This window comes from Xiphias gladius, unplaced genomic scaffold (assembly GCF_016859285.1).
Source record: "Xiphias gladius isolate SHS-SW01 ecotype Sanya breed wild unplaced genomic scaffold, ASM1685928v1 HiC_scaffold_320, whole genome shotgun sequence".
NCBI lineage: Eukaryota > Metazoa > Chordata > Actinopteri > Istiophoriformes > Xiphiidae > Xiphias > Xiphias gladius.
Genome location: NW_024401993.1, coordinates 8,211 through 14,615, shown reverse-complemented (window position 1 = coordinate 14,615; position 6,405 = coordinate 8,211). Strand labels below are relative to the sequence as shown.

Below are 6,405 nucleotides of genomic sequence, written 5' to 3'. Positions count from 1 at the left end.
CAATTATTTTGTCTGTGTCCTGAGAGTTTCTTTTGTGTGTGGAGGTGTATGCATGTCCTACCTTCTCCAGACCAGTTGAACTGTCCTCTATGTCCATGGGTAGAAAGATGAGCATGCTGAGCTCCTTCCCTTTGTAAGGCATCTCCAGGATCTGTACAACAGCGTGTTTCCAAGATTACATCAAATACATGCTGGATAGCTTATCAGTTTGCATGCAACAATCAAAAACAATCAAAACAAAAGAAAACTAACTACCTAACTACAGGTAGTTAGGTAGTTAGTTATGGTAAACAACAGAGTATGGAACATAACCAAAACCTCATCACTTGTTCTTTGAATCACGGTCAGTCTCTTTCATATTCCATGGAAATCCTGCTTAGCCTCATTGACAAAGGTAGTAAATGACTGATTTCGTTGTTATCTGGTCAGTCAACTGGCGGTTGGTTGACCGACAGACAAACCGTACTAACTCATTAATTAAAGGAGTTCCTCGATTACCTGGCAGTTGGCTTCAGGGATGAAAGCCAAAGGGAACTCAGTTCTTTTGTGGTGCATCATCTTCACTGGCTTAGAGTCATTCTGAAAAGAGCAGACAGAAAAATTCGTAACTCAAACACCAGCCGAAATCTTGCACGCGTCACCTTGTTGCAGTGACGTAGACGTGTACAGCAATGTGCGCTTAGTACAACGTGGCATCATCGCAGTCCACTTTCAAGGGGTCGACACACCAAAGCTCGCAAAGGCCAGTCTGCTCAGTGAGAAATGCTGGAGCTCTGAAATAAGTTGAATACTTGACATCGAAATCACTTAATGCAGCTCCGACTTTTTGTCAACCGGTTCAAAGCTTAAGCATTTTTGATTACTCTGGAAAAAGCCAAATGTCTTAATCGAGCCATTGTGAATATCTCCTCCTGATCTTTACTCATATGCAAAAAAAGAAGTGTCCGCCAAATGACCTTTTGTTAAGTAATCAGATTTCACACTCTTTTGTCCCGATTTCCCTCACCTCCTGTGGTCAGTTTTCACCTGCCTGCTATTACATCTCTGTAGTTGTGTGGTGCATGATATATTATCTCGATATTCTGTCATGCAATACAGTTTCAGAAACCCAGACTGACTGACTCAAGTTTACAGTGATTGTCCACTGAACGTTTTCTCGGAGCATTGTTACCTTGTTGAGTCTGAACATGGAGTCGTGTGTATAGGGCTCCCAAAAACGCTTGTTCCAGGTGCCTTTGAAGTAGATGGCATTGACCAGCACCAGCCTGGTCATGCTGTCCAACACACCCTGGGCCAGCACGTCCTTGATTTGACCTGAGAGTTTGAAGCACAAATTTGAACCGGTGAAGAAATGACAAGCGCAGTTGCCATGTTTCCCCAGAGTAGCACTTAGTGAAACCGCATTTATTAGAACACACGGAAAAGCTGAAAGAGTCGTGCATTTCCAGGGTTATTTACTGCAAAACTTCAGCGTTAATATGGATTCTTTCTGCCTCAGTACCAAGAAAACTGGATTAAAGTAGCACTTGGCCACAATGGTGAAATCTTTTAAACTGCTGGCATTGTAAGGCCCCAGTTCTGTCATTCTGGACATCCAAAGATGAGACTGACGAAAGACTGTGGCTAAGCAACACCAACGTGTTGTTCCACCTGTTGGAGTTCATTTTTTAGTTCTTCATTGCAGTTGCATTGCACGGAGGGAACGCTCAGGTCTAAAAACACCCTGATAAGTGTGTGTGACCCACCTTGTGTCTGCTTCTCCACCCAGCTGTTGATGTTGACTCTGGTCGCCTCAAAGCCGGTTTGGAAGTCCACAGACTCCAGCTCTGCGTTGTAGTGCTTCCTGGTTTGTCCCAAGAAATCCTGGAACCATCAGCGACACCTTTACTGATTCTCATTCTGACCACCCAGACTCAGTGGAATTCAAAGCCATTACCGCCAGGAGAGTCTTTTCACAATCACTGCTTTACTAGCTTGTGTGCTGGCTTGCTGCCCCAACCCTCAGTCATCATTCCTTTTTACGTAAAGCTTGAATATTCCTATGGGGAGCCTGTCATTCATTCCAGCCTCACATTCTTTAAACAAACCCACTCCCAATCATGAAGAAGCACAGTCACACACACACCTCAACAAACTGGTAGGACTGCTCCCCGTACAGTCTGTTGGCAACGCTGAGGGCGAGGGAGCATCTGCCTTGTTGAGCTCCCTCAGCAGCTGGCCGAAGCTGGCGTGGACATCATCCTGACAGTCCTTGGTTTTCAGACACTGTGGACAAAGCAGACGAGTGGTGTTAGAGACCCACACTAAGCTACTGTTAAACGTTTCTCTGCAGCTTGCTGTCCCTGATGCTCCACGCTAAGTATGTGCCTACACCATGTTGAAGGAGGCACCTCAAATTTGGACATGCAAATGGCTTCAGCACAGAACCTAGTATAACACAGCACAGCGTATGGATTGGTCCGTACGGATCAATTGGGAAGAAATGAATGACTCAGTGGCTAGGGTGACATACTAGACACATTTTTTAAGTACTGGTGTACTCCTTTAAGCTGACGGCTTTCAGTAGTTGTATGTGAAAACATCTGAGCCATTTAGATGTCAACGTGGATGCTCAGAATTTAAACACGGACTGAAAAAATATGGTGAAAATAAAAATACAGTAAGAAACCGACATGGAAAAAGTAGAGAGAATATTTTAACACCCCTTCGCACCGACTTTAAAGAAACCATGGAAATGTCTGCCCAAGCTTTGACGAGCCTTCACCAAAAAGATTCACATGAAGACACATAAATATTCTTTTATTGTTGCTTATGTGTCTTTACATTTTCATTTTTTGTGTATTCTTTTGTTTATTCCTCTTTCTATTTCCACATTTCTTTTCCTTATTCTTTTAGAGAGCTATTCGTTTTTTAGGGCACTCCTATGACTCCATACAGGACTACATTCCTGTGAATTATGCAGTACTGTGAGGTTCGGAGCTGACAGTCAACACACACTAAACCTTCAGCAGGGCTGCTCATCCGCATTGCCGTGTTTTCCTTCATTCATTTCAAGGCAGCGGCGTCTTGGAGATTAGCAGAAGAACAAGTGGAAATTCTCTTTGTCTCCTGGGATCCCCTCACCACACGACACCACCCAGACCATGTGTTAGTAAAACGCCCCTCCGTTAGTTTATCATTCCTGCACTCTTGGCTTCGTTACCGCCTGCAGCAGATACTGTGGCAGTCTGGACCGGACCTGCCTCTGCATCTGCATCTGCATCGGCTGTGCTCCTGCTTCCTGCGGCTTCTCTGCCTCAGTGAAGCCGAGGACCTAGGGGTGCAATGGGTAGCGTTCACTGTTAAGTTGGACATCGAGTGTTACAATATCATCCAAGCCGTGACGTGTGGGTTGAGTTGTATTCCGCAGGCCGTGTACGTTACCCTCAGACTGGGAAGGTTGGTTCAAAAACGAAGCCAGCTAGAACGGCCGACCGGAGAGAAGTGAGTAAAAACCTCTCTCGTGCACAAAGACACGGGGAGATGATGACTGTAGTTACATGGTACATCGGAATACATGGGTTTTCCACATCATCAAACTCAGGCTATTCACCTGTTGAATGAATTACATTGACTGAAGAACTGGAGGGAGCAGAAGCATTGGCATCACACTGTCCTTCCGCGTGATGTTGAGTGGAGGTGCTCAACAATGCTGCTGTCAGGGCGTACTGACCGCGCCCTGAGTTCTTCTAAGTAACTGCAGCAAGGCAAGAACTCCAGCACGGAGCCGAATATTCTCCCGTTCTTATTCTGTGTCGCAGTTACAGTAGCTGACACGTGGATTCACACCGAAGTAATGGGAAGCAATGTGTTTCTGCAGGTACCAATGTGGTACTGTACATTTCGAAATTGGACTGAATCATGAGGGTGGTAGTTTAGGAAGAAGGTGGGTGGCAAGTTCTCGCGAATTCAAGCCACGTCATATCGGACTAACTTACCCAGGTATTTCCTGGGTAAAGCAGATGCTGGACAGTTTGCAAATAAAAAAAAATAAAAAAACAAGTTCCCATGACTGGATTTTCTGGCAACTGACTGCTAAAGCCTCCTCCCACTAGCCCCATGTTACTGTTCTCTCTGCTTTCTTTCACGCATAAACAATCACACACCCCCTTTCTCTTACTCACCGAGTCGTGCGGGCACACACAGCTTTATTACCACAACTCGTGACACAGGCAGGGTCAAACTGGTTTGTTTGGCCTACGATCAGAACAACTTCCCAGGTAAATATCATAATTCAGTTGGATTCCGTCTGGGTGAAAGTGCTGACCGAGACCCAGCTGACATGGTAACGAACACAGTAAGCACACCACGTCAACTTCCACCTACATTTCAACTACCTCTACCTCTACATCTATCTCAGTGTACTGGTTATTACCATGCAAGGGACGTATGCACATAATGGGAACTGGTAAGGTGTACATATTGCTTTACTGTACCTAGTTCTTCATGGCCCTCTCACTTCCATATTATGCTTCAGAGAGCCGCTCCCTGATCAGAGTCTGAACGGAGCAGATCTTTGTCATTTTTGCAGATGTTGGAAGATAAAACTGGTGATACATACTGGGCGTGGGCTTTCACACCTCCAGGGCTCCACACCGCCCTTCACGCCTATAAAATTAACAGACTGTCTTTTTGCAGTATTGATGTTCAGCGTAGCTTAAAATTGACTCTGACAGGTGTTGGGTCAGAATCACGGTAACTTCTGAAGCCGCTGTTTGTGGTGGTGCATTTTATGGGAGCTCTGCATCATTTTGTCCACTAGACGAGCAACAGGGACACCTTGCAAAAATGTTAATTTATTACTTTTCACCGAAACGGCGCATGTGTGTGAGATGGTGTGTGTGTCTCTGTGTGTGTACCTCTGACATCTGTGCAGCTGTGTTGCCTCTGGCCCCCAGCATCACCATGGCCAGGGCTGAAGAGATGCTAAAGGGCGAGTAGAAGATATTTGCGGTCTTGTCGTTATCACCCAGCGTTTTCAGCAGAGCCAGAGAGAAGGTGGTGTTGGCCTTGGACATAGGGGTTGATGATGAGGCCATTGTGTCTGAGAGGAAGAAAACACGGCAGAGCATTCATTATTACTTTACAAATTTTAAAAATGCTTTTATCTCTTCATCCAATTAGTATTTCACTCAATCGCGGAGCCAAACTCCACTCAAAAGTTGGTTAATTTATAATTACATTGACTGTAATGATACCAAGCAGGGTTAGTTCTATATAATTCTTTAAAGCGTTTGCTTTACCTACCCCAACGTTTACCCACCTTAAAAAAAAAAAGAAATGATATATGTATTTATATTATTATTATTATTATTATTATTACTATTAATCTTTTTTTTTACTGTTAATTTCTGGTTCTTAATGTTGTAGTCCTCCAGAAAACCATGTGAAGCACTTTGCTGCTGTATAAATAAAGTTATTGTTATTATTGTCATTCATGTGGAGCAGCGGTCGTTACCCTTAGTAACTTTGGATTTTATAGAAATTAGCATCATCTTTGGTGGCGTGTATGCAAAGTCCCCATCAGACTGTAATTTTAGTTACAAATCGTCATGAAAGGATTAAATTGAGGATTTTTTTAATGGAATATGGCAGAAAAACCGCGGGTTAAAGTCGCTCTTTGATTTCACAAGGAGAAGGACTTATTCTGCTGCCTCACATTATATATATTACCTGTCCGGTAAAATCCGATAGAAAATCGTTGCCCCCCTGCAGCCTTAGACCAGGTCTGCGTGTCTCGCCAGCTCACGTTAAAAACCAAACCAAACCAAATCATGCCAACACACGCGAGCGAGTCGCATCCTGCACTTACTGACCGACACCGATGTCCTCACAGGCCCGCAGCGATCAGGAGTCTTTCCAGCAGACTGACTTCACCGGGAAGCGCCCGCTTCAGCTTTTAAAGGCGGGTGCGGTGACAGCGCAGGGGCGGGCGGAGCGGGACGCCGCGCCCTGTGTTCACAGCCAGAGTGAGCAGATGTACTGACGGGCGGGCCTCCAGCGGTGGTCTTGGAGTCACTTTGAAAATGGCCTCTCCGGACTCGAGGCACCGTCAACCTGACAGTGGCACATTGTAGCTTATTCCATGGTGTTGATGATGTGAAGAAGCAGCTTTCCTTTCTTCACAAGTTTCATCAATCAAGACAGGAAATTCTTCTCACGGCCCTCGCTGCCTTAAGCGACCACATGTAGTACTCCAAGCCAATTAAAAAGAATTTATGAAAACATATAGAGACATGTCCTAGGCAAATACAAATGGAAACCTCAGAAATAAAACAAAATAATGTCCAAATTCAGGCTGGTCGTCCCATCTGACCCTCCAATGGACCTTTCCTGCCTAGCACGCATCTCCCTAAGCACCGAGAA

At 45.0% G+C, this 6,405-nt stretch overlaps 1 pseudogene; it reads right to left on the bottom strand.

The window, feature by feature from the left end:
* Window positions 1–37: 37 nt before the first annotated feature.
* Window positions 38–5,894, bottom strand: LOC120787624 (annotated as a pseudogene).
* Between the last annotated feature and the right edge of the window lie 511 nt (window positions 5,895–6,405).